We start from the raw sequence: 27,960 nt of genomic DNA, 5'->3' as shown, positions 1-27,960 counted from the left end.
TAAGGCCAGATTAAGGTCAAGCCCTTCCTTACACAAAGGACTGAGTACTCTGAAAGTTAGATAAATTAGTCTGGTTGAATGTAGCTATTTGTGTGTTCTTGTGTGTCCTTAGACGTTTCATGGGAAACAGAGAGACCACTAAAGACCACTTGTTACATTGCCATGTTTACCTTGAGTGACTTTCTCTCCATTTGTAATTGGAAAATAGTGACAGCATCTTGGTAATTTTACCAATGCACTGTGTGTCTGAGATTTCCAAGTGCTATTACTTCACATCCTGGGCCATATATTGTGGCTATGCATTTGAGGTTCATAATGGAATGGAAAGTGCACTTTTTTACAAAGTGAAATATACATATTTGCAAGATATTTTCTTTCCCTAAACTAAATCTGAGACCTTGCATCAGTAGCAATGTGAATAAATTTTTTTTTGCAATAAAAGCATGTTGTTTGTAGTATGTCACATTAAAATAAAGATTTGAACATGGTTAGAAGTCACAAATGGAAAAGAAAAAAGTATTTACAAGAAATCAAGTGAAAGAAAATTCCTTTTGAGCCAAACACTTCAATTGTACAGAACTGTTGCTTTATATTAGGAAACACTGTAGAGAGTTTTAACATTACTATGTTCAAAACACTGTAATTATATAGCAACAAACCTTAGGAGTAAGATTCAAAAATACTTGTATATAGGACCTAATGTAAAAACTACTCAACTCGCTTATAGTTTGTTTTTTTTTTTTAACCTGAGCACACTTTTAACCAATCCAGATTAACCTTCCCAGAAATGCTGGAAATGCTGGAGGGAGGATGAATATGGAATTGAGGGAGGGAAGGGTAGTGGCTCTGTCTGGCAGCAGGTGATGACAAGACAGGGGGCTCAAGTTGTTTTGATTTGCTGATCTTTCAGTTGAGATGTGGGAAGAAATGCTGCCACTTCTTTTATTGATATTTGTTGGGAGACACTCATTATGTATTACTTCATACGTATGTGTATGTGCATGTGAGGCTTTTCAGAGCTTTGGATGAATGCCTTTTACATAGCATTTTTAAGATCAAAATCTATACAATTATGTGGATTCCTGCATGTAAATGATTTTAGGGAGTCTGGTGTTATAGCATTTTTAATTTTCTAGTAGATTTTATGATAGTGCAAAGTGATAAATTATCTTTTGCGGCTGCCAGAGTTATTTAACTATCTGCAGACACACCATTAGCAGGAGCAGTCTGTGCCCGGCCGGTGCTCCTCATCCCTCCCTGGGAGACTGCTCCCAGGGAAAAGGATTTCTAGGCACTGCTGTGCAAGGCCCTTTTGGCAGCAGTGCCACCGGGGTGCAGGGAAGTACCAGCCAGCCACGGTGTGCTGCAGGCAGGAGGACATTTTTCTACCCTGCAGTGGAGAAAGCTACCAAACAAGCATCGCTTAGTATTGACTTTCCATTGCTACTGGCCTGTGTTAAAACCAGTGACATAGAAAAGAAAGGTTCCATTTCCCATTACCAGATATCCAATCCCCCTAGAAAACATCTGTTGAATCTGGGATGATGCCATGGTATTAGCTCTTCAGTTGCATGCTGTTTCATTGGCTGTTCTCAGCGCTGCCCTGTCTATCACAACGCATAATCTCTTTTCAGAGACGTTTCAACCACATCGTTAGGGTCCCCAGTCCCATTTCTTTGAAAATCAGTGGTAGTTTTTAGCCTTTGGCACACAATTTGAAGTTTAGAAACTTGACTCTGTGCAGGGTGTTAGGAAACAAAAGTTTCCTGACGATTTCATGTGACAAAAGTTGTGCAAAGAAAAGAAGTGGGTCTGCAGAAATACTGCAAGTTGCCGTGTCTATGATCCCAAGAATCTCGTACTGGAGTGCCTCAGACACATAACTAAGTGCTTCTCAAAATGTTCATTACTGAAGACAGTATGAGAGAACTGTCTTTAGAATTCAAGTAATATACTACCAACGAGAGAGAGAATAATACAGAAATACTTTCTTGATGATGTGTGCTAAAGCAGCAGGCATTTAAGAGCAACAGATGTCAATCTCTGAGGTTTTTGTAAGGAATTGCAATTTATGACGTGTTAGGGTAAACAGTTGGATTATATTTCTGAAATGCATGTTCCATCAGGTAAAATCATTGTGATTATAGGCCCTAGTACTTTCAGTAAGTTATGCACTAAAAGGCTGAAATTGTAAAACAAGTATGCTTATGCTTTACTGTTAATCCCTCTTTGTATCTATGCTGAGTAAACTACAAGAGAAACTGCATTAAACAATAAAGGCAAAAATGGCATGTTATGTCATCTTGATAAACAATGACTGTTATACTGTTTTCCTTCAAGAAGCAACAGTGACTGGCCTCTGTATTCTCCCTCAATTGAGAATGTGCCTGACTGTAAAAAATCCCAGAGGATTATTTAGAAGTTACTTTGTTCATGCCTCTCAGTGAAAGCAGCACTTTCTGCATCTTCTCGCTTTGCTGCTTTTCCTTCATTTTCTCAGCTCTTATCTATTAGAGAAAGCTGAATTTGTTATTTCAAAAACAACCTACTTGCATGCAGACTACAAGTTTTGAACAAAGTGAAATAAAACTTCTTTTAAGTGGTTTTGGAAAAGTTTGACAGCAGAAGATAATAAATGAAAATAAATCTACAATATTTCTCCTAATGCAATTTGTGGCATGTCAATGTCAAAGCATTCTAACAACAAATCAACAAATATTTGAATGAAAACAATATACATAACTTATTTTACTATATTGGAAACAACTGTCAAACAATTATTGTATGACTTCATGAATTAGTTGGCTTTTTTGAAATATTTCTGCTAGGAATAAAATTTAAAAAAAAAGAAAAAAAAAGAAAAAAAAAGAGGGGGGAAGCCTATATGGGCCTTTGAGCCTGAACATATTGTGTCAATCATAAGCATATGCAATGTATCTTAACCATGAGGTAAAAATTTTCTTTGTAAATTATTTCATAAATAAATAATTTGCCTGAAAAAAGTCTATAAAAATATTTTTTGCCTTTGTTAAATTCTCTACAGTTCTTTGTGGTGAATATAAACAGATTCATATTGACATCTTCTTGATCTGCTTTATTTTAACTTGAAATGCAGAATGTATCATGAAAGCGTTTCTAATAAAGATACGGTAACAAACTTTTTTCTGAGCGATAGAGTATTTCATTAGAGTTGTCTATTTCAAACTACGAAGACATGTTGTGTCCTTCTCATCTTTGTTTATGAATGGCTTTGCAGTTTCATTTTAAAAGTGCATGCACAAAGATACTTATGTCCTTAAAAACCACATCTCTATAATACTGCTTTATAGGTGAAAAAAGGTGTGTTTGTTATCACACTTTACACACGTTGAAATCTGTGTTTTTGCTGTTATCGATCTTCACAGTTTGTCTGTCATAATGTGAATAAAATTTGGGGAAGCTAGAGCCACACATAAGAACTGGCTGGGATTTAAGGTGCGAGGGGCATCATTTCCTGGTTTAAAATAAAAAGACATTAATAAGTCTCACTAGAGCAGAGAAGTATAGGGAAATAACTCTTGTTTAAATATTTTCCACTCAAGCTCTGCTTGTAAGATGCTTAGCCAAGTAACCTGCCTATTTTAACCCTTCCTATGCAAGACATAAGCCAAGTGAACAGTCATTTGGGGCTGACATGCTCAGTAAAAATAATAAAATGAGAACTGTATGTTTGAATTGATGTGACAAAAATACTTGCTTTTCAGAGTTCTGTATTCACTAAAGTTTGTGGAAGGGGCTTGTCTCTTTGACCGTGTTTCAGTCATGGCATTTACAGCTTGTGAAAAAATAAATTTATGAACTCAGGAAAGGGTGTCTGCGCACATATGAGTGAGGTGCTACCAAGTATGAGGTACTAAAGTATCGAGGCATACTTTGTAACAAACTTTAAATTTTGGTATTACTTTCCTTCCTATTCAATCTATGTGTCTGCTGCTCCAAACTCAGTTTCTGTGGAGAGGTATAGAGGGAATACCACACGTAATCAGTCAGTTCCCCTTTCCCTGTGTCGGGGATCCTCCTGTGTCTGCCTAATCATGCAAACTTCCATTTTCAACATGACAAGTTCACCTCTTGTATGTGAATTACTGTTTTTCTATTCATAAAGTGCTTTATCAGACAATCCTACAAAAGGACTTGAGGGAGAAATGTGCTCCTGGGTGATTTACACAAGCAATTACTTTACAAATCTGCCAGTGGATTATATTAAACATGTATGAAGAATATTTAAGTTTGGAGAGAGGGCTGAAAACGCCATAAGTTTTACAATATGGTTTCATTTGCGTCACCATGTATCTCTGAAGGTTTTATGCTTTACACTTCACCGGTATTTGAGAGTAAAATTGTAAGGAAAAAGTTATGTAATTTCAAATATTTGGGGGGAAGCAGCTTCAACTGTCCTACTGTAATCACTTAGCTCTTTTCCAGCTTATTCCTTGAATAATGTTAGTAGTTGCAAGCAAGCAGAATGCATCTATTTGAATGTGAAATCAGCTTAAAACAACTTGCATGGGAGGGAAAGCATGCCATATAAAGTCACCTAACTGCAGAAAAATTGTGTCCAAATGCCCAACAAATGTTTACATAGTTTTTAACGCCTACTATATTTGGGATTTTAAAACCCTTTCATAGGAACCTTTTATGTACTGGTTCTCCTTGGAGACAGTTTTTACATTGACATGCAGGCTTCTGGCAGTTCGTAGTATGGGGGATATAGGAGTATTTCGAATTGAAAAAGTTCCACACAAGGAGGAAAAGTTGTGAGGTTTTTCTCGGATCAGCTCGAGGCTGACCTGCGACCGGTATCAAAGCGCGGGCGGTAACGGGACTGTTCATCGCTCACCCTGGGAACTGTCTGCTCACCCGCCTCAGCACCCGCACGGGGCTGAGAGGTGACACCGAACCTGCGGGAGACCCCGAGCAGGGCTGGGGTCTCCCGAGGGCGGCAGCTACTGGCGCGCGTGGGTCGCGCCTTTTATCCCCACCGCCGCCGATTCCAGCCCCGCAGGGCAGCCGCGGGTCCCAGTGACAGCCGCGGGCACAGCCGCCTCCCGCGGGCCGCGCTGGGGGCGCGCCTGTGGCCTGCGGCTATCCCTGCTCCCACTCAGCGCAGTCCCCGCGGCCGCGGCCCGACGCGCCCCTCCGCTCGCCCGGCTCGGCCGGGGGGCGGCGCGGGCCGCGCGGCGGGGCCGCCTGCACTGTCTCTTTAAGGGCGCTCCGTCTGGGGTGGCGCTTTCCTCCGCGAAGGCTCCTTTGATATTAATAGTGTTGGTGTCTTGAAACTGACGTAATGCGGGGAGACGGAGGTCCTGACAAGCGATAACAGTCCCGATAACGCGCCGGCCGCCCCGCGCTCCCAGGCCGCCGCCTCTGCGCCCCCCATTCCCCCCGCCGGAGGGTCAAAGCCATGTGTGATGGCTGGAAATTGGCGACTTCAAAACGGCGGTAGCCCCGCTGGAGTCGGGAGGGTCAAGTTCAGCGGCGGCGGCGGGCAGGGGGAGCAGCCCCCCGGCGCGGAGGCGGGGAGGGGAGCGGCGGCGGCCGCGGGCTGGTGCGGCTCTGCTCTGCCCTCCCCTGCGCGCCGCTCCGCGCCTTATCTCCGCGGCCGCCGGTTCCCCGGCACCGGGGCGCTCGGGGGGAGGGGAAGGGAGACGCGGGGGGTGGAAGTAGAAGACGAGCACAGAGGGTTCGCATCCGATGGGCTGCAGTCGCACAGTCCTGCCGCTCCTGCCGCTGCTGGAAGTTTTAATGGGGATCATGACAAACGGGGCACAGAGACACCATCATGAAGAGTAGTAAGTTTGGGAAAAACTTTTTTCTTTTTTTTTTTTTTCCTTTTTTTTTCCCTTTAAAATTTTTGCCCCTTCCTATTTTTCCTCTCCTTTCCCTGGGACACACTGGGAGAGGCCGAGTGCGGAGCGGTGCTGCTCCGGGAGAAGGGCTTGGGATCCCTCCCGGTCACACCGGGGTAACAGGAGACATAATGGTTAGTAAGTTTGGGAAAAACTTTTTTCTTGTTTTTTTGTTTTCTTCCTTTTTTTCTTTTATTTTCTTTTTCTTTTTTTTTTTTTCTTTTTTTTTTTTTCCTTTTTTTTTTTTAATCAGAGGCAGAGAGACGTAAAACTTTTCCCTCTTAAAGGCGAAGCCCCACTGCCAGCGCTGCGTCCCCGCGCCCGGCTCTCCCTGCCTGCCACAACTTCGTGGAGCGTCTCACCTCCCCGCCCCCCAGCCCGGGGGCTGCGGTGGGGGCTGCCCCCGCTGCAGCCACCCGCGTGTGGCTTTCCGAAGGGAGGAATGAATGGAGGCGAGGCCGGGGCTGGAGGGGCTGCGCTGCGGTGGGCGCTCCGCGGCCGGGGCCGGGGTGGGCGATCGTGGGTCCGGGGCCGCGCAGGGTCTGGCCCGGGGACTGCGGCCGCTGCGCGCTGCCCTGGGACGTGAGAGGCTCCCTGAGGGGGCTTGACATTTCGGGGGCTTTGTTTATCTGCCTCCCTGCTGCAAATCACGGCGCTCAGACACCCCGGCACTCCTACGCGGGTTCTAGTGGGGCCCGCTAGTCTCCTTTATCTTTTTCTTTTTTTTTTTTTCCACGACCGGTTGTGTTTTCTATCTGCAAATGGCAAACTTCTCCAGTGCACTGACTGAGCTAAGCTAACTAAGTGATAAGCTGGAGAGACGTCTCCTCTCCATCACTTCTTCTCCGCCAGTGCGAGCACCTTGCCTGGCAGAGCAGAAGCCGGGTCACCCCAGCACCCTTAGGGAACCAAGGCGACAAGTCCCTTCCGAGGGGGAAAGATTGTCTAGTAAAGAAAATGTAAGCTGCTCTGCAGACTATGCTGCCTTCACTGCTCTTACACGATGCAGCCCATTTTAAATGTTGATGGAAAGAGACAATAATTTAATGCGTCTCAGGTTATATTTAATTGAGTTCAGTAAAGTCTCTCAAGGAACCATCAAACTTTTTTGTCATTCGGGCTGTCTTCAAACTATGGCAACCGAATCCTGTGGATGTTGGTGGCATCATGTTACTTTCCTGTTGGTTTTAGTAAGAGTTGAACATTTAGAGAAGACTGCCAGAGTTAAAAATGCAAGGGGCAGCAAAGGAAAGTAGTGGTAAGAGCCAGTTCCTGACGTGGACAAAATGAGAATAAAAGTTACAGTAGTCTTTTGAACTGCAGTCTGTGTTTGCCTCATGTTCACAATCTGTGTGTTAGGTTAGACAGCTCTCTCAGATATTCCACCAGAGTGACATTTAAAAAAAAGAAAAACCAAAAGAGTGAAGGTTGTTTCTTTTTTTTTTTTTTTTTTAAGTACTCTGGGTCTATGAGTAAACACACGGTTTGTGTGAGAACATCAACTATTTCCTGTAAATTGTGATGCTGACAAGACTGTCTGGAAATGATATCAACACTTTGAAAGATTTTTTTTCTTTCTATTTTAACCACTGAATGAAAGTCTGTTAATAATATGGTCAAACCAAACAAGTGGAATCTTTCTCTGTAAACGGGAAAAAAAGTATTTTTCTTTCTTCCTCTTGAATAATGTATACCTGCCTGAGGTTTGCCACAAAGAATCAGTGATTCTGAAGTTCAGTAGTGCATCAGTGCCTGTATACAAGTTTATCCTCAGACTATGACTATAGAAGTCTGCTTCACCTTTTTAAAATCAAGGGAGATTAGACATGAGAAAACAGTCAGTTCCTAATCCACCCTGTTCTGTCTGATTGTCGCCTTTTTTTTTTTTGGTTGCATATAACTTTCTCTGTTTTAAACTTTGCATATACATAGTCACAACAAAGTAAGTAAAGGGCAAAGTTGCATCAGCTTTTAAGTTTACATGTATTGCCTGTGATCCTCTAAAAGAGACTCCAAATAACACTGAGCAGTCTTTGCCTGTGAGAGTATGGCTTTTTTTTTATTTCATAGCACTCTTAATAAAGGAAAAGAATGTAAATGACAACTTCACAGATCTGAGACTTGTTTGGGCATCAAACGCAATGCAGCCAGGTTATCCTTTCATGTTTTTAATGCATTTTTAGTATAATTTATATGGTAGCTTTATGGGTTGACTTACATTTTTATCAGTGAGAGTAAATTCAGTAACATTTGATGAATCCCTAGCAGGATTATTTTCTATAATGTCTTCTCTAGCATTTGTAGTAAACTTTCATGGTGTACACTATTATCATGCATGCTCTGGCTGAGTGTAAAGAATGCTCTTATCCACATATCGTGATACTGCATTTATAACAGCGAAGTACTAATTCTTGTCTGTGGACTGGAGTGTCTGTGACATGCAATTATTTCTTGTCAAATCTGTGTATTCGAATCATATTATGTCTTAATGCTAGTTGACACGTTGCATTTTGTATTTTCAAAGCATTTTACAAACAATGACTAATTACTTACTGTTCATGCGAATTACCTCTTTTAGCACTTTATCAGGCAGTTGCTTTGAAATAAAACTATTTTACATTACAGTGTGAAAGAGTTAAAAAAATTAGCAGAGACATTTAGGAAAAAACCCAAAATGTAATTACAACCAGGCAACTTTTGGTACGTATTTAAATTTTTCTTTTTATGTGGAACTTTCCTTCTAAGGCTGGGGGGGCTGTATGTGCATGAATATTTATGTTTCTTACAAACTCTTGACAATATTTTAATGTAATAATCTTAATAGAAACATTCTCAGATCTTAACTGAAGCCACACTGGCAGTATCGCTTTAATAAAGGTTTGTGGGTAACACCAAATATAACATTGTGAGAAAGTTTATGATTAAATATTTTTGAACATGATAGGCTGGGAATCTGACAACCCTTTTTGTTAGGTGAAAGTATAGTGGAAATGAATTACATTTTTAATACAGTTTCAAGTAGAACAAACTGCCACCTGGTAGTGAAGGTATTGGCCTTGAACAGAAATATATTCTGATTAAGGTATTCTAACTGGTGTGTAAAATGAAGCCATTCATTCAGTAAACTGACAACTTTCCAGTTGGTGTTTGCCCTTACTTAATTTAGTTTCCTCAACACAACTAGTGAGGTAGTCTGAGTCTGTTTTTGGCAGTCCTGGGCAACTATAAACTTGGATATATTTGTCCCAAATATTATACCTTGTGAGTAAAAAGCCAATTGGTTAAAAAGAATAGCAGGCAGGTATGAGATAAAAAAAAAAAAGTGTTTCTTTTTTGCTTCTGAAACTTTCTCAAGTTCTTACCTAGTAAGAAAACAATGCTATTTTCAAATACTGGTGATTAATACTATAACCAGTGTAGTCTGCACCCATTTATTGTATAAATACCATTGGCTGTTGACCTTTGGATACATTAATTACAGCATATCTGGTCGAGGTTCTATTATTTTTGTCTGTCCAGAAGATAAATAAAGGTGCCCTTTCCAGTCCTTCTGGAGAAGAACTTTTTTCTCGGTATTGTCATGAATTATGGAGTTCTTTTTCCTGCCCTGTGCCAGTGAAGTTCTCTTTTGACTTTAAAAGATAAGCTTGCATCCAAAGACAGAATATTGATAATTTTAAAACTATTTGCACTTCAGTTTTTATGGTACGTACAAACTTTCTGGGCTTTGGTTTTTTTTGGATTGTGTGTTGCTAATTAAAAGAAAAGTACAAAGAGTTATATTAGATGATGTGAAGGATTAAAGTACAATTACACCATTAAATAGTAAATGTTTACAAGGGCAAGACATGCAACTACATTTTTCAAATTATGCTTATTATTCACTCCTTGATGTTATTTTGCACCTAATCAATAAAGGGCCTTCCAGAATGCAGCTCCTTCGCCAGTTGTACATGTGCCCAGAACGCAAGAAACGCTGCTGGGGCAGAGGAGCACAGGGAGGGGAGGAAAGTGCTGGCATATTACTCTGACTTCTTGTCATGCAGACCAAGGCTTAAATGAAACACGGAGCAATGGGAGGATAGCTCCCCTAGTCTCGATTTAAATCCCCAGTGGACATTTTGTCACACACCAAAAGCGTTGCACAACCGAACACCATTCCACTTGACGTGTCGTCTGGAGTCAGAGGAGCCTCTGATTTGGCATCACGGGGTTTAGAAGACTATGATTTAGGTGAACTGGCACAGCTGTGTGTAAGAAACTTATAGCCATTATGTTTTATTCATGTTCTGTGCTATCAGATTCTTATTTTCTAGTACCTTTAAAGTGGTTCTTTAAAATTTTATAATAACACCACCAGTGAAAAATACATCTAAAATTTAACAGAACTTGCCAATTGTACTATCAGTGATTTTTAATATGGTCCTGCTGCATTAACTAAGGAGTCTTATTCCTGCTGGGGATCTCTGTATGTGGATTTAGTAAAGCTATCGAAAGAAAATGCTTCATAAAATTGCGTCGCTGCCACGGGTGGCGCTTCCGTAGGACGTTTCTGCAGAACCCACTTGGTTCCATCCCATAAAGTTCGGTGGAACTTTTCCGTCTCGTAAGGGATGTGTGTGAGTACAGCTGCTACAATAAGACTTTCTGCCTTGAAAATAGAATTATTTTGAATTGCAAAGTTTAGTCCTAATAGTAATTTCTACTTTCTTAGCTTCACTTGATGCATGTCTAATTTCTCATAAGTCTGCTTTCTTTCCAGGTTCAGATCATCTTTTCTCTTTTCCTTTAAATTTATTTTCAAATATTTAATTTTTAAATTGTTACTAGCCCTTTAAAAACCTGTAATAAATGCTTTACAAGTGGCTAGACACCTTCCCTGGTGGTTTAATTTATACAAGCAGGAAACTTTCTCTCCTTCTTTCTCTCCCTATTTCTTGTTTTCTTTAAACCAACTGACGTAATGCCAAACTTTGCTTTAAAAGAACAGACAGAAGTAATTGGTAGCTTTTAACTTTTAATAATGTTCTGGATTGGTTTTAGTGGCCAAACTGCATTTTTTTTAAATATCAAGTAAAAACGGGCTTGTGGCCTGAGGAAGAAAGGCCCTGTTGATGCAGTTATTTTTATTCTTGTTTTTCAATCTGTTATTAAAAATCTTTCCTGCTGAGCTCTGCTGGATTTCTCCAATTGCTCTTTGTGATGGCTGGTGCATTTCAGGTTATGGTAACTTAAACTGTTTTCTGATTTTTACTTCCCCCCCACCACGGGCACTTTGAGGTGTTTTATCCTTTTATTTTTGTTGTTTTGTTTTGTTTGAATTTTATTCCCCCCAGCATTCCTTCTGCCTTGTCCATCATCTGACTTCTGCTTTCAGAGAAACAATTTGTTTTTATTCAGAGATAAATAATATGTTAAATATACCTTTGATGGCTGTTCAATGAATATTATTTTCCTAGTATGAGTGTGTTTTACACCTGCTACTGACGCTGCTTAGGAAGATACTAACTAGCCATTGCAGAACACATAAGAGATCTTATCTTTCAGAGTGTCCACTTTCTGTGTGTTCTCCACCCCGTGTCTTAAAGCTGAATGAGATTTTAAAATATATTTAGTAATAGTTTCGAGTGATCTGTATCTATTTTTATTAACTTGATATTAGAAACAAGAAAATCCACGATTTTTAAAAATAAGCGTAAAATCCAGTCATCACATTTTTTCCTCATTTCTTTATTTTGTTCAGGGTTTTCTGTCTCTTTTCCTTAATTACTTTTCTACATCTGCTGGGGTTTTGAGCACAAGCAAACTTTCTACAGTAAAAGATGGAGTTGGGCAATAGACTTCCTTGACGAAGTTGACGTCAGGACGACTTCATAAGTTGGCAAGTAGGAAAATCGTTCAAAGACTGAGTTGGCTTGTGCCAGTTTTCCCTTCCTTTAGGGGAGACACTCCACCCAGTAGGAGGTTACCCCACCCAATGTGGAGAGCTATAATTCAGTGGCAACACTTTAAATGTCAATCCTCCCTAGGGTTTAAACCCCAGACTTCTCTTGCCTCAATCTTCATATTTAATCTAACATTCAATCTGTTGAAGTAATATCTCATCTTCATAAGCACTTTTGGGGCCTGATACTGCAGTTCTCATTCTTGAAAAATATTCACTGTCGTCAGGGGGACTTTTGGGTTCAGTTAGAGCTGCAGGATTGGCCTCTGCAGAGTTGTGTGTGTCTGTGTCTGTCTATAAGTAAGATTGTGTCTGCCTGATGAATACTGTCTAATCCACGTTGTTTGAGATTAAATTGTAAAATACTTAAAAATCTGAAGAAGTCCTGGAATAGTAATGCTGTAAAAGAGATTTTCCTCAATGAGTGAAGTGTATGTATTTTTAAGTTATCAACTTCCCAGGTTGAAATATTATTTTAAAATAGTCCAACCCTGAAGAATTTAAGGCATTTTTACCTTTTTTTTTTTATTTCTCTATATCATGTCATAGACATATTTTTGAATGCTGCTTGCAGCAATTTTGTCATCTCTTAATGGAAAATGAAAATCACAGCCTGTAGTACCCACAGGAGACATTGGGATACTTGGACAATACTGAGAGTGCTCAAGGAAAAATTAGGTTTTGGTGTATTTTCAAAGTCAACGTGTAATTTTTATAGGCACATTTTACTTCTTTGTGGTGTCTATTCTCAAGCATCCTTTTCAGATCCCCTATTACACTTAGCAAGGCTGACAACTCAAGAGGGAATATATAATTTGATACTGTAAAAATGTTACAGAAAAATAGCTAGTCTGTTCATCTCTCTGTATTTTGAAAATATTCCAGCATTTTTAGTTTACTAATAGATTGGGAAAAAAATGCCCATAAAAGATGATGCTAAAAATCATCAATGAACTTAATGTTTCTCAGCAAGATTTACTTAAACAGTGTGCTTCAGTTTTGCCTCAAACCATTTCAAGCCACCTCTGATCCAAGAATGTACCAGTTCTTGGTTCCTGGGAGATTAAGCATGACAGTTTCTATTATATAATGAACAGCAGTATTGTTTGAACAAAGGTAACATATTTTGATTTGTATACCTTTTTTTGGCAGCTGGCACTAGAGTGGGTCTAAAATGAGTGGTGATCTAACAGTGTAAATATCTGAAGGTTCTTGAAACACACGGTATAGATGTGTGTTTAAGTCATTGAATCTATCTACCTATATTATATAGAATGTGTATGTATGTGTATATACAAAGCCGTAAATGGTGTGTTCTGCTATCTGTAGCCTTCAAATGTGTATCCTTTGGGGTATTCCTGACCTACTTTGCAAAGTCTGCAGTCTGGAGTACATACTGAAACTTAAAAAATTAAACATACAGGTTGGTGGTTCACAAAAAAAAAAAAAAAAGGCACAAGGGAATATTTGCTAGTAGTTAATTAAAAAGAGGGGGAAAAGAAGGCATGGTCTGCGTAGCCAAATATCTTGCAGACTGGTTTTGGATATCCCAGTGACATTACAGGGACTATTTTAAAAAACAAAATCCAACTTACCTAAAAACGTTTGAAGTAGATACTGAAGTTAAGTATTGCCTAAAATTCCTATATTCAGATGTGGTTTAATGAAAGTTAAATGAGTTAGGATAAAGTAATTTTCTTTGGGGGTGAAGGTTTTCCAACATATGAGTCTTCTTGACTTTCTCACACACCACTCTTCAGGCAGAAGCTGTGAGATGTGGAACATAAAAACTTATTATGCAGGTGAAAATTTACTTCATGAATTCAGTTAATGAAAGAAAGATAACTCCACTTTCTTAACGTGAGCATAGTTTTCTTTTCTGTTTAGAGTTCTCAGTGTTAGGTGTATTAAATACACTCAGCAGACGTTGGCCAGCTGCAGTTACAGAGTCAAACCAAAAATGCAATACATGTTGATCATTGCTGAGCCTTTTCCTCCTGCACGAATAGATATGGACACACATGCACACACACAATTAATAAACTAAACCTTGCCCCAAATACCTGAGGGAAAAGCTTGTGAAAATAGATTAGCCTTACCATGTGCCTTGCAGGTAAACAGTATCTGCCTCTGCTGGAGCAATGGGAGAGGAGAGCTGCCTGCCCATGCTGCCCGGGCACCCAGCTCTGGAGGCTGAAATCTGGGGGCCCTCAGTAAAATTCCCACCTCTCATTTTAGCTGTTACAGTGGTAGGAAGAAGGAAACATTAACTCATGTCTCCCATCTACTGTATATACTGTTTACTTTCTGTGGCCTGCTACAGACATCTGAAATTTATGCCATCCAATTAGTCTCCTTTTACGTTCCTCAGATCTGGAGTTTTCTTTAGAACTAAACTCTTATTTGCATGTTACGTCTATCATGAAAAAAAATAATGTAATGGATTAAATTAATCCTCTAATAGTTGTTTGAGCATAGTGTAGGAATGTAAATAATTTTGTGGCATTGAGCTCATATTTCCAGTCTTATGGGGGGTAAGATCAGAAGTTATCAACAGCATATATCTGACTCATTCAGCTACAATAAATCTTCTAACAAATACCCACCCTTTGCACACCCAGAGATCTTCTCCAAGACTGTTGAAACTCTGCACACACCTGTATCTTACGTGTAAGTCCATATGCATGACTAGTAGATGTGTCTTCAGCTGCAATCAGATAGTATGTTAGGCTACAGCAGCTGCAATCAAAGTAGTCCGTGGACAAAAAGTTCCATTGCCACTTGATTGCTGCTGGCTGTGTGGCCCTCAAGGTTGTCTTTTCCCCATAGAAAGTCCCAAAGAGTTGTTAGTTAAAAAGTTGTGTGGAGTATGGCACTGACTCCAGCTCTGCCAGAACTCAGGATACCAAGCGTGAAGTGCCTCATCAATATCAGGTCAGAAGTGATGGTGCATAATTCATTTCTATCTAGGTGTCATTCTGTCATATGTAAGGTATGCTCTGCCTCTGTTGCTCTGTTTCTCCCTCGTGCAAATCGCTCTCTTCGGCTGCCCTGCGCACATACATCCATTCTAAAAATACATGGACATGGAAGTCCATCTGTGTTGCATAATTTTTTTTACAAAAACACCAGTGTTTGTATTGTTCTTTCTCTGAGCCCTTAATGAGTTTAAAGAATTTAATGTGACTTAATGAGGGTTCTTATTCTGTTTCTGACACAGACACTAATGAGGGAAAAGTAGAACAAATTGAAAACCAACTTTTACTTGCTAGTTTCATGATGTCATCAAATGCAGGATATTACAACTCCTGGAAAAATTTACTAATCTAGGCAAGAATCCATTTTGCATCACTGCCTTTCAGTTGTTTGTGACACAAGGTTTGCTAATAGAAAAACAAAGGTTATCTTAACTTGATTTTTTTTTCTTTTTTAATGTTTAGGATGGGGTTGTTTTTTTTTTTTTGGCAAATGATTTTTGGAAAAGTGAATCTAACCTGCTTTGTTTGTCAACCTGTCAGGAACTTAGATACTACCAAAGATTGATTAATCCCTCTGATTGTGGCTCTGATCTGCTCCTGTACTTGGAAGGGACAAAACTTCTTGTAGCTTCATCTAGAGTAAGATCCAGTCCTCATTGGGCAACCTCTAATTCTCTTGCTGCTTACTGAGAGGGAACTGTGATTTTTGGGGCTTCATGTTACACTTACTAGAGTTTGATACTTTACAGCAGTTCGCTGGACCAAGGACACAGTAACAGTATTTTGTAAGGCACCGCCTTGCTTTTCTGTTGCCCCGCTCAGAATGGTCAAAGGAGTATTTCACTGCATGAAGCTGCCCTTCAGCAGGACCACAGTTGGTCTGTCACCTTTAAAAGTGACTATTGTGGCTGGAAAACAGTTCATTTTCCCAAAGGTTTAGGAAGTGCACCTGCTTATGAGCCCTGCTGCCTCTCACTGGGTTTTTGGGCATGCTTTTATCTTGTCCTCACCAACTTGCCTCTGAAAGGTTTGTAGAGATGGCAGTGAAGGACAGCAGTGTAGAAATAGGGACTGAAGGTCTGGTGTGACAGGTGCCTTTCTATGGAAGCAGGCTCTAATGCCTTCATGAGGCTGCGTGCCATGCCATCAGGGTGTTTCTGTCAGGCCAGGGGAAGCAGTGACTTTTGTAATCCACAAAATGTGCTTTTGGTATAACCAAATTGCAGACAGTTGCAGCATAGTAATAAAACTGCGTGCCATGCCATCAGGGTGTTTCTGTCAGGCCAGGGGAAGCAGTGACTTTTGTAATGCACAAAATGTGCTTTTGGTATAACCAAATTGCAGACAGTTGCAGCATAGTAATAATTTTTTTTTTTTTTTTAAATAACATTTGATTTTTTTCCCCCCAGCAGTTAGTATTTTTAACAATATCAAATAAATTGCACAATGTGTGATTTTTTTAGATTGATGTTAACCCTTGGCTCTTCCGTGAGGAATTTTATGGCTTTGCATTTTATTTTTTTACAATTAGTTGTTGGCTTTATATTTTTAACTGCAACAAAAGATAGCTAAAAAATTAATAATAATTTGAATTGGAAATATGGGCATTTTGGACCAAATTTCTTGAGCATTTTCATACAAACAGAAGAAAGTAACTTGTTTGGTTGGTTTTTATGTATATATATGTGTGTTTGTGGTTTGTTCTTTTTTTAAATAAAAGTTTTCATAATTTGGTGGTTCAACAAACATGAGTATATTCTGAAAATATTCCTCACAAATGGCAGGCCTGAGTTGATAGCTTGTAGGCAGACAGAGTCTAGAGCCGCAAAACTATCTTCTGGAGTTTTAAAACACTGGAAAGTAAGATTTATTTGACCTTAAATATCCCAGTGGTGCAGATTTATTTGGTGTTCATGGCAGTCTCAGCTTAACTTTCCTTGGAGATTTGTTGTGGTACTGCATTATCTAAGAAACATTTAAAATCGTTTGTCTAGGGTTTTTTTTTTTCTTCAGTCGTTCCTCAATTTTTATTTGTGCATGTGAAAATCTTTACTGAGAAAGATGACCTAGCAGCTCTGCTGAACTTTACGCAAAACATTTTACCTGAATAGGACAAAATTAAGCATCTGAAAAGCTGACATTTTACAAGATTTTTGTATCTGTAGCGGTGTATGGCAGTGGCTAGTTGTCAGTGGGAAAGAGCTTAAAAAATAGTTGCAGGAGGAAGAAACAGCAACTGTAGAATTTATTTTAATCGGGTGAATGAGACTCATGGTTAGGCAAGTTTTACCTTCTTGGGTCATCAGAATTTATTGCAAAAAAGACACATGCCTGAATAGAAAGAAAACTAAGATATTGTAAAATCCACTATGACATGAAGTGCTCTTACTGCACATGAATACAATTAATTTATTTTTTTTCTCCAGCAAACTGTGACTTCTTTTGTCAGAAGGAATTTCATGTTAGTCTCTACCAGAGTAGTGCTGCTACAAACCCTTCACTCCTCACCTGTATCTGTGCAGTGCGATGGTCTGTGGTAGTTTTCACAGAGTTGCTGTGCTGCTTTCAGTCTGGAATGGGACAGCATTGACTTCACTTTTGCAGAAAAAGTACATTTTCTTACAAAATACACTACATGAAAGAAGAAAGGGCAAGGAGAATGGAGAGAGTGCTCTGATATACGAGCTGAGATTATGGATGTTGTAATGCTGTTTTTTCGTAGGACTGTAGAAAAATCACATTGGGACCAAAGTTCCTGTGGATTACCATGCGATATTTATTACCATTTTCCTGTGTTTTCCCTGGTTAGGATCTAATCCTTCAATGTCTGGAGCTGCATGGAGTTAAGAATTTGTCCATTCAGAGAGGAAAACCTTGCTAGCTATGGGATTTCACTGTTTCACTACCTGTATTTATTTATTTCCTCTTCTAAAATTTCTGAGAGCAAGGGGATTGAGAGTGGAAGACAGACGGAGGATAGGTAAACTGAAGGAGTAGCAGGGACACGTATCTGCTCGGTAAATAGTGTTTACTGATTACTGTTTACTGTCAAGCAGATTACTGCAGTTATATTTCTGTGAAGCAACCCGCATGCAGCCAGTGCAAAGGAATGAAGCGAAGTTGTGTACAATTCTGAGGTAACTAAAAGACGTGCTTGTGACATACTTCTAGCAAAAACCATTTTTGGTTGCCAGTACCCTTCTCAAACACTGTAATTTTGCGAGTGACACATTTGATTATGAGCAGCCATCAAAACACTCACAGGCATTTTGTTTGGAAGAAGAATGTACTTGAATTAAATATTTGCAGGTCAGAGAAATATGTTGATTTGTTCTTTTAATTTGTCACCTTCCTGGTCTTTTTCAATTTGTTTGATAGTTATTCAATTTTGGAGTTTATTTAAAAGAGATGATAAAGTTTACACTTTTGCATTCCTTACTTGTGCAGAGCTCTCATTTGGCTTCCTTGGGAGAGTTGGTCTGAGGAAGAGCTGCTGCCTACTTTTGCCTTGATATGGATAAGATGGTTACTATAGGGGTCCCCACATCCTTAAAGCTCCTTTGTTGCAATGAACTCATTGCCTCTTTGGGGAAGAGATTTTCAATCTGATTTTCAATCCCTTCTGTCAGGTTTTAGGGAACAGTACGAACTGTCTTACTAGAGCTGGCAGTAAGGAAAAGATAGGGAATCTGAGCACATCTTACCTCTTTGTTAGGGGTAATAAGGTATAGGAAGCCTCTGCTGAGCTTGCCTGGTAATTTTTTGGTTATCTTCTCATGATGGAATATGCACGTAGAAAAAACACAGAAGTTAATGTTTACTTTATAGACGCTTTATCGTCAAGCATAGAGACCTGACAGTTTCATGGTAAAGTGCCTAAAGTTGTTTTTGGCTTTGCAGTTGTTGAATTAATCACTGCAAAGCTAACTAATTGTGTACCTTTTAAAGCTTCCCTCCCTACTCTTGTAATGAAAGGGAGATATTTTGCTCTTTCTGACTCTGGAGTTGGGCTATCCCATTAACTACTAGCAGCAAGGTCTTCAGCTTTTACTGAGTTACCTCAGGAGTCATTCTCGTATATGGTGAATATACTTACTGATCCAGTTATTTATAGCCTTCAGTGCCCATGCTATAGAATGAGCAAAATGTTTTTTAAAAAGTGTTTTAAAAATGCTTTTTACAGTTGTATAGAAAATGCTGGCTCTTTAATTCTGAGTTTACGGATGGTACTACTGCTACTGTTTTGATTTGTGAGAGACATTATCTTGGTGTCTTACTGAGATGTTTTGTAGCCAAAATCTAGAGTTTAAATGGATTTTATTTTTTAATTTTTTTTCGTCTTAAATGTTAGACATGGACAAAAAATGGGACAAGGATCTTATCTTTATAGTGAGCTGCACGTCAGGGTTGATGGAACTGCAGCTAGTTAAACTCCTCGGTTTTAAAGAAAGATGAAAAAGTTACTGCAAAAATGAGCTTAATTTCTGTCAACAATTTTATTAAGGCAAAGAGAGAATCAAAGGCTGAATGGACAAAGTTGGGATTTTTGCCACTTGGTTATTTTTTTTCTGAGGCTGTGTAAGCTTTTTTTTTAAATTAAAAAAAAAAATTATGTAGAATTCGGTGTTTCCCACAGGAGAACTTTCACAGATTTAGCATAAAGAAAGTGCATTTTAATTCAAAGACACTGGTACATTTCTTAAGGCTTTGAAAGGAGTAATCCGACAGGTATATAAAGCTCTGATGATAAATACGGCGATATTTTGTATCTACTCTTGTTAAAATACATGGTTTATTTTAGTGCATGTTTAGAATAATACTATTTATTTAAGATACCAAATTTATTCTTCATTTTAAAGACAAGTCTTGGCTCCTCTTGGTTTTTTTATGTCAGCTGGCTCATTTCAAGTAAAACAAAGGTTTCACTTCAAGAACTTTTAATAATTTAAAAAGATTCTCTGATTGCAGTTGGAAATTCTGTGTATATAACTAAACTAACAAGTCTGTTTATTGTATGGGAGAGGCTCTAGTGATATTATTTATCTTAGGGTCCACATTATTGGAAGGCAGAACTAATGATGGTGAATCATGCACACTGTGTATTAATGTAGTCCACTTTCAGCACTATATAAATAGGATTGTAAATACACACCTGCAGAGTGTCTGCAGTTACACGGTCGTGGCACAGAGTCCCTCTGTGCTCTCCTAATACACATCCAGTATATATCTCTGCGTGTATCACATCTTGGTAACCCAGGCAGCATACTACAGCTGCTGTTCCTCTTGAGGAGGTGTCTACAAAATGAACACTAGCAAAACCAAAATTCTGGGATGGCTTTAAGCAGAACACATGGGCGTACTGTTACTCGGTCTTTTCATACCTGCCCAGTCCTTTTCCCTGCATAGGGCTAGCTGCACAAGATGAGCTGGGTGTCAGTCTAAAATGCAGGCTGGTCCTCTGAATAGGGCAGAAGATAAGATGTGACATCAATAATTGGGAGCTTTCTTGTCTTCCCACAGAAGGATGTAGTGAAGAAGTAGTCAGAAAAAACTATTATTTCTATAAAAAGTCTGAATATGTGACAACTACACTAGCAGTAGGTTCTTTAATTTTCATTAAATTAAAGAACCTTCTGTAGCCGGGCCCTCATCCTAAACTTTTCCTTTATTTCATCAAACAGCCCTGGCACTGCGATCATCTCCCCTGTGGTGTTTGCATACCCATATTCAGGGCAGCCTGAAATCTAAATATGAGTTGCTGGTTGCCTGCGGTAGCTGAGGCTCCTTCCCTCTGCTGCACCTTGGAGCCTCTTCAAGCCCATGGTAGAAATCCTGGGCTGCTCCCAGGGCTCAGTCCTTCCACGGGGCTAGAGAGGCTGCTGGTGCAGGGGGGACCGCCGTGTCCCCTGGCCACCTTCGCAGGGGTGGCTCTTCACCCTGAGCTGCGCCTGCCCTCTGTGGTGGCCCTGCAGTGTCCTTTGAACAACCCAGGCTGGCTCCCATCCCGGGGACGCTCCTTTGGGTTTCCAGTGGCAGCTACTGCAGGTTTGGGAGCATGGCTGGGAGCTGGCTGCTCGGACGCCTGCTGAATGTGCCAAGGGGTGCGAGTGCCGGATTTGGGGCCCCCATCCCCTCTGCAGCAGGGCGTGCAGGTGGACCCCACGGTTTGGGCTGCAGCTGCTGACATCCCTGGGGAGGGAGAGGAGCCCCAGTCTAGCACCCAGAATGCTGGAGGGCAGGAGGGAGAGAGGGATCTCCTTTTTAAAAGGAGTTGTTTTTTTTCTCACCCCTGTTCTTTATTCATAAACCTAACGCAGTTCCACAATTCCCAGACATGTAAAGCTGCAGGGCTTTTTTTGTTTTGTTTAAATCTTTCTGAACCAGCCAAATTTTTGAGGTTGGCACGAGGTGCAGCCAGTACCATGGCCTTCCAGGGCTTGCTTGGTCTAGAAGTCTGCAGATGTTTTCTGCTGGATCTGACTCTTAATGAACAAAAAAGATTTTGGCGTCCTTATTTATTTATTTTCAAGGGGAAAATGTGGTTTAAAACGTTGATAATTATGTTTTACATGAACTACTCAGACTTTATGTGACTGTATGGGAAAATGAATGCTCATCAATTTAAAAAAAAATTTCTTTATTCATAAAGCATTCATATTTAAAGTGATCTGTCTTTTTTTCCCTTCTCTCCTTAATGAAAACAGGGTTTGAGGAGTATTACAAATAATTATGTTTTTTAATTACATAGAGTTCTGCATCAGAATTCTTGAAGACGGCCCACTGTGATCCTCTGGTGAAAATACCAGGGCTTTTCAAAAGCTTTATAATTATCTGTTCTCACTGCTCCTCTCTTTGCAATGTACACATAGTAACTGAAAAAAGGAGAAAGAAAAATACTCCAGGAGGGATCCACCTACACATGTGCATAGGTCAGGCACATACATCTCATTCAGAATGATTATTTTTCTTTTGCAGCCGTCAGGTAGTACTTCCCACCATCAAAACCCAGCTTGTGTGCTCTTTCAGAGGGAATACTTATCGCAAAGCTGCAGCGCATTTTAATCAAGGTTCCCAGAGTAGTTTACAAGCATTAATTGCCTCTTAAGGACAGGATGAAGTATTATACCCATTGTACTGATGGGTGAGCCAGGGCACAGGGAACCTAAATAACTGCAGTGTTAGTGAGCCAGTGGCAAAGCTGTGATCAGAGCTTTGGTGCCTTCACTCCTGGTGCTGCTAAGATACCTCCTCCCCTTTAACCCACCAGTCTTCCTTTCTTAAATCAAAAAAAGTCAGACTTTGACATCTTTTATTGCATACTATGTGGGAAATGCTGTGCTTACTCTGAAGCTGATGCAAACCTGTGTAAATTTGCTCTTGTTTGATGTATTTGCAAAGAGTGAAGGCCCTTGTGGCAGGACTTCCCTTGAATTCTGAACCTTATGCTTTTCTGCTGTCTTCTGTGGCTCCGGTAAGCCACTGGATCATCCCCAAAATAGCTCCCGTGGCATCTGTTACTGATGTATCACTGCACCATGAGTGACAGAAAGAATTCCACTTTTCAGCACAACAGATCACTTGCTAAGTGATTCCCCAGCATGATACATGCTCTGTCTTGTATTTAATTATCTTTTAATTATCAAAGCAGTAATGGAGTTGTGCATAAGAAGTGTATGGATCAATAAAAACAACTAAAAATTATGAAGGAGCTGACAGGCAAAGTCCAGCCATTCTTCAGATGTTAATTTCCATTTTTCTGAAAAGTTTTTGTCTTTTTCTTGAGAACAACATCAGAAAAAAAATTTAAGTTTTTATTGTTTATTCCTAGCTTCTGATGATCATGCATATATTCTCAGTGCTTTTGTGAGAGTTAGTGTGAGTGCTAATTAAAGTTTGTATTGGAGTAGTCCCTAAGAATATGACCATTGTTTCAAATTTATTAACACCATGAAAGATTTCCTGTCCTAAAAAGTCTGCCAGCAAACGTCATAATCCTGAGTGGGCAGAACCATGTGGTAGGTTTGACTGAGCCCCTTTGACAACTATATCATTTATTTAACTGTCTATCTTTAGAAGTTGGGAAGCTCACCTTTGGTTTCAGAGGCATGCTGAAGCTCTCACACTGCATACATGGCGAGGGCAATAGAATACCAGAGTGCTCGCTTGCCTTTAACTACTAAATAATGTGGTTGCACATGACACAACAAGAACAGAGGTATAATCCTGCCCTGTGAAGCAGGTCACATGTTTCAGGTTCTCTCTGTAATGTATGCAAAGTAGCTGCTTAAATCATTATGAGTGTGTAAATCACCATCTTCATAAACAATACCATCAAGGTACAGTCAGGCAACATGTCTCTTATGGGTTGACTGGAGCTGGAATTTCTTTCAGATGTTGACGAGGTACGTCAGTGCATGTGAAGCAGATCTGTTGCTGCAGTGTGGTCTCTGCAATGGTTTGGATTTCTAAGATGAATGTTGTTTAGGCTGCCTTCTTCACATTGAAGTGCAGTGAAAGGAGGAGGACATGAATGAGGCAAATAAGCAGCTTGTATGATTCAAGACTTCCATGAAAAATTTGCTCCTTTTTTTTCCTCTGACTTTTTCAGTCACGCAACTGATACCCATTTATTTCTCTGCATAAGTTTAGTAAGTATTTGAAGCTCCTGTTCCTATGTCTGTTGTGCATTTGGGGAGGAAAAGATGTGTTGAGTGGTGTGTGAGAATCCTATCTTCTGTTTTAGCCATCATTTCCCTGTATGGGTTATGACACTGTTTTTTCTGTTTTTCTTTAACATGCCGATGTACTTTCTGTAACTCCTATGTAGCACTCCACACCTCTTAAACGCAAAGCTGACTACTTCAGTGCTGAGTGAAACTGAAAGCGAGACTAATCTTAAGAACCCTGCTGTACTTCTGCATAAAGTATAAATATGTGCCATTATCATTATTATTTATTTGTCATTGCTATTATTATTGGAGCTTGTATTTTCTTGGGGGGGGGGGAAGATGTAGGTGCACTGTATCATCACCTCCCCACCCCCAAATGTTGTATTTTGAATCACTTTAAATAGTTGTTTGGGGTGTCTTTATTACAGTGAATCATGTCTTTAATATCTGTTTTAAGCACACCTGTGGTGAGTTCATACTAAGGCAATGGCACCTTCTTTCATTTCATGCAGTACTTTTGCAGCATGTAAAATGCCCCTGGTTTACAAACACAGAGAGATGTTCTGTGCTGAAGTCCTTTCCTTGAAATGTGTAAGGAAAAGATAGTTCTGCTTAAAATGTGAATGCAGAGATGGTAACTCCATAAATGCAGTATATTCTCCTTTTGCTCAGAGATACTCTGGCTCTGAGTTATGATTAGCCAACATGAATTTCAGAAGAAATACCAGTGAAATGGCACGGCTAGAAGTACTGATACAACTAAAGATGCTGGCAGCGGCAATCTGGTCTGTAAGTGCTACTGGAACTTAGGTTTTCCTACATCGTGAATCTGTGCTATGTCCTTTGGTGGTGGGAAGAAAAACACAAGCAGCACTCATCAACTTTCAGCACGTGTGGAAACAAAGCTAAGGAGCAGTGGCATCCCCAATGCATTGGCAATTTGCTGAGAGCCTGCGGGCTGCATCTCATTTGCATTAAAAATGCGGAGATCGCTCCTGCCTTTATCTTGACCGGGGGGACGTGGCTGGTACGGGCAGCAGGGCCCAACACAGCTTATTTTACCTGGATCCCCGAGGGCTGGGATCAGCTAGAGCGCCGCGGGACGGGACGTGCCCCTGCCCGGGAGGCGCGTCCCCGCGGCGGGCGGGGGCCCAGCAGCCGTCCCGGGCCCCGTCGTGCCCAGCCCAGCGCTGGCTGCCCCGAACTGCCGGGCTGGGGCTTTCGGGACCCTCCGCGGGGCCTTGGCAGCTCGGTGGGCTGGTTTCTGCCAGGGCTTTTCCATCCAGGCCTGGATGAAGCGCTCCTCGGCGGAGCGCGGAGCTGCTGCTCTGCTCTGTCTGGGGCTCCGCGGAGGGCTGGGGGAGCCAGTGCCCCGCACAGAAAACCTTTTGTGTGTTTTTGAACCAGTTTGGTAATGAAAGACAATTAAAAAAAAAAATATAAGGAAAACCCCCCTAGCTTGTGCCTTTCAATAGAGATAACTGTTATCTCTTATAAAAGTCTACATAAGTGTAAGTAATTGCCTGTACTTGGCTCTAGTACAGTGGAAAAGCTGTGATCAGCAAACCCGCATTGTACTGGGCATGTAAAGGGAAGTTATTGGACGATACGGGACGTGTTGGCCTGTCCTGCCTCCCCTGCCTTGTTTACTTTCTTTGCAAGTCTTTTCAAGGCTTAATAACACTGCTTAGAGAATGGGCGGCGGGTACCGCGCTGACTTCGAGCGACGAAAGTTTTCTTGGGATCGCCCTTAAAAATAAAAATGAAATAAAATGAAGAGAAGCCCAGCTGTGCTGTGGCGTCAGTCCGCCAGCCTTTGTTCAGCGCTGAAGTTCTCTGGGTGCGTGTCGTGAACGAGCATCCCCGGGCACGGGGCGCGCTCCCGGGGCCGGCCCCGAGCGGGGCTTCCCCTTCGCGCCCGGCTCCCGGCAGCCGCAGCAGCGCGCTCGGCCGGAGCCGCAGCGCCGAGCGTGCCTGTGTCCGTGTGCCGGGGGCTGCGGGTCACGTTTGCAGTCGCATGAAGCGCTGCGCCGCGCAGCCGCCTCTCGCGTGTGTCCGTGTGCCAGCGCTGGCTCCCTTATCGCAGGAAGTGTTGCGGAAAGCAGTTGCTCCCTCTCTCTCTGCCCGGTTCCCAGAATGCGGTGATTAACCACTCTTCTCCCCGCGCTGTCACTGAGTGCTGGGCAGAAAACAGCAGTCACGGTTGTCACGCTCCAGCTTCAGGACAATCCTCTCTCCCTTTCTCTCTTTTCCCTCTCTCTTCCCCACGACCCTTCCCCAGTAAACTAGTTAGATAAACCCACTAGAATGGATATAGTCACTTTCTGATTTTCTCCTTCCTTCTAAACGCTTTTATATACGCATATATATACATGAAACATTTTTTATACTGTATATATATATGCTAAAAGTAATGTATGTATATATACTTAAATTCCAAATTTCTATTCTACATTCTGCAGTGATAAGCCCGAAGCAAGTATAACTTCTGCTGTTCATAGGCTGTCCTTTTCAGGGACATCTTTAGAAATCACTTAATTATTCACATTTTATGGGTACCTTATTGTAAGGAGGATGTAAGTCCAGACATTTTGCATGGGAAAAAAACATTGAAACCCAACAGTCTAGACTGAAAGAGAGATATCAGGAGAAATATTTTTTTTCATTTAATATTTCGATTGGCTTGTGATATTTATTTTAAAAATCCTGTCTTAAACTGGTATATCACACTTGTACTGTTAAAAACCCATAGAATGGAGGCCTTAAGAACTTTGCATGCTAAGATACTGTGTAATATCTCACTATATAAAATGAGTATGCCAAGAAGCCCAGGGACTAGCATTCCCTTTTGGAAAATTAATCCTTTAATAGATTTGTTTCCAGATTGTGGTCTGCAGACACATATAATCACAGTATGATACTGATCTGCAGTATCATATCATCCATTTAAGGGTTTTAATTAAAAGTTTGGTGTGAAGGCTGCATAGTGATTCCCTGTTATGTTTGAAGTTTGACAGTGGTCCACGATCCAAAAACTTAGGAATGTTCATTTGGGAGAATGAAGAGTCCTAGATCATTACATTTTGCTTTAATTTAATCCTGTATTTTTTCCCTCTACTTTCAAATATGATTAAAACCAATGAGAAAGGAAATATTTGAAGTGATTTGCAAAGTTATTTGATTTTTATAAAATTACACGGTGTGATGTGCTGTATGTGCCAAACTACAGACAGACTTTCAGCTCCTAAATTAAGTACACTTTTTTTGTTCTGGTTTAAGCCCATTGAGAATTCTGCCAGTTAGGTTTTTCTCTTCTGTGATCATCTTGCGCATAATAGTCTGATGCTGCAGATACTTGCAGGAGCATAGCAAAACTGGTAGCATCATGTATGTGGTTTGATTTTTAATTTATAGTATATTAAAGCATATTTCTATCCCAAAAGATGTTATATGAAACTACTGCAGTATATATTAAAACAGTCGCTGGACTCCTAGCTAATCTAATATGAATAACCAAGGTATGCAATAATTAATGCTCAAGGACAAAAAAGGGTTTTCTTTAAAATAGAGAAACATGCATTTTAAAAAAATAGACTTAAATATATACCTTTTAAAATAGGACTTTTGGATCTTGATCAGTGTTAAGGTATAAGTCTACAGAGCTTTCTGTACTGTTTGATTGTGTTTATTTACCTATTTGCTGCCAAAGGTTTAAGTAATGTCACACCACAGTCCTGGTGGAAATGGCTAGCTAAACACTTGGGACTAGTTTGTGGAAGTGTTGGAATTGGCTTCTGCCAGAGGCTTTCTGTGCTGGTGCAGTGACACTATTTTCTCCATTTTACAGAAGCTCAGTGACTCTCACTTTCAAAACTAAGATTATCAGAAACAATAAAAAGAAAGGCAACAGAAAACTTATTTTCCTTTTCCATTGTATGGATGAAAATAAAGTGTGTGATAATGAGCTTTGTTACCTCTAGAGGTGATAGACCAAAACAACTGGATGAACAATGCACAGTGATCAGTTCAGGTGTAAATTTTTGTTTAAATCAGTTTTTAATGCAAAACAGGTTTTGCAAATGTCTTTTTTCCCCCTTCCTGCATACCTCAGACATCATTGAATTGATGAGCAATACTTTAAAGAGATTTTTAATGATTCCTAATATAATTCCAGCTTTCATAAACCATAAATAAACTTCTTACCTAGTAAATACAAAACATGGAATGAAATCTGTACTATGTATCAACATAAAACTGTATGTAAACAGAAAAGATAGTGTAACTCTAAGAGCATATAGCTACAACCTACACAAGTCACTATCCAAAGACTCCTTCTTTTGATAAAACTACTACCTTTTAATAATTATTTCCCGAGTTCTCACTTTTCAGAAATACTGTGAAAACATGTAATTTCTTTTAACCTCATTGTATGTGTGTGTTGATATTTTTGGCCTGCCAGTTTAAATCACAGTTAAAACTAG

At 40.3% G+C, this 27,960-nt stretch overlaps 1 protein-coding gene across 2 annotated transcripts in view; it reads left to right on the top strand.

Moving 5' to 3' along the window:
* The first annotated feature begins 5,711 nt into the window (after window positions 1-5,711).
* Window positions 5,712-27,960, top strand: part of TRPS1 (transcriptional repressor GATA binding 1) — a 212,614-nt gene continuing 190,365 nt past the window's right edge. For both annotated transcript variants that reach the window (XM_039715432.1, XM_039715431.1), the window contains exon 1: window positions 5,712-5,831. The gene's annotated coding sequence lies outside the window, so the exon portion shown is untranslated. The remainder of the gene's footprint in view (window positions 5,832-27,960) is intronic.

Source organism: Passer montanus, unplaced genomic scaffold (genome assembly GCF_014805655.1).
Source record: "Passer montanus isolate IOZ18808 unplaced genomic scaffold, ASM1480565v1 scaffold33, whole genome shotgun sequence".
Lineage (NCBI taxonomy): Eukaryota > Metazoa > Chordata > Aves > Passeriformes > Passeridae > Passer > Passer montanus.
This window is presented reverse-complemented; position numbering and strand designations above follow the sequence as displayed.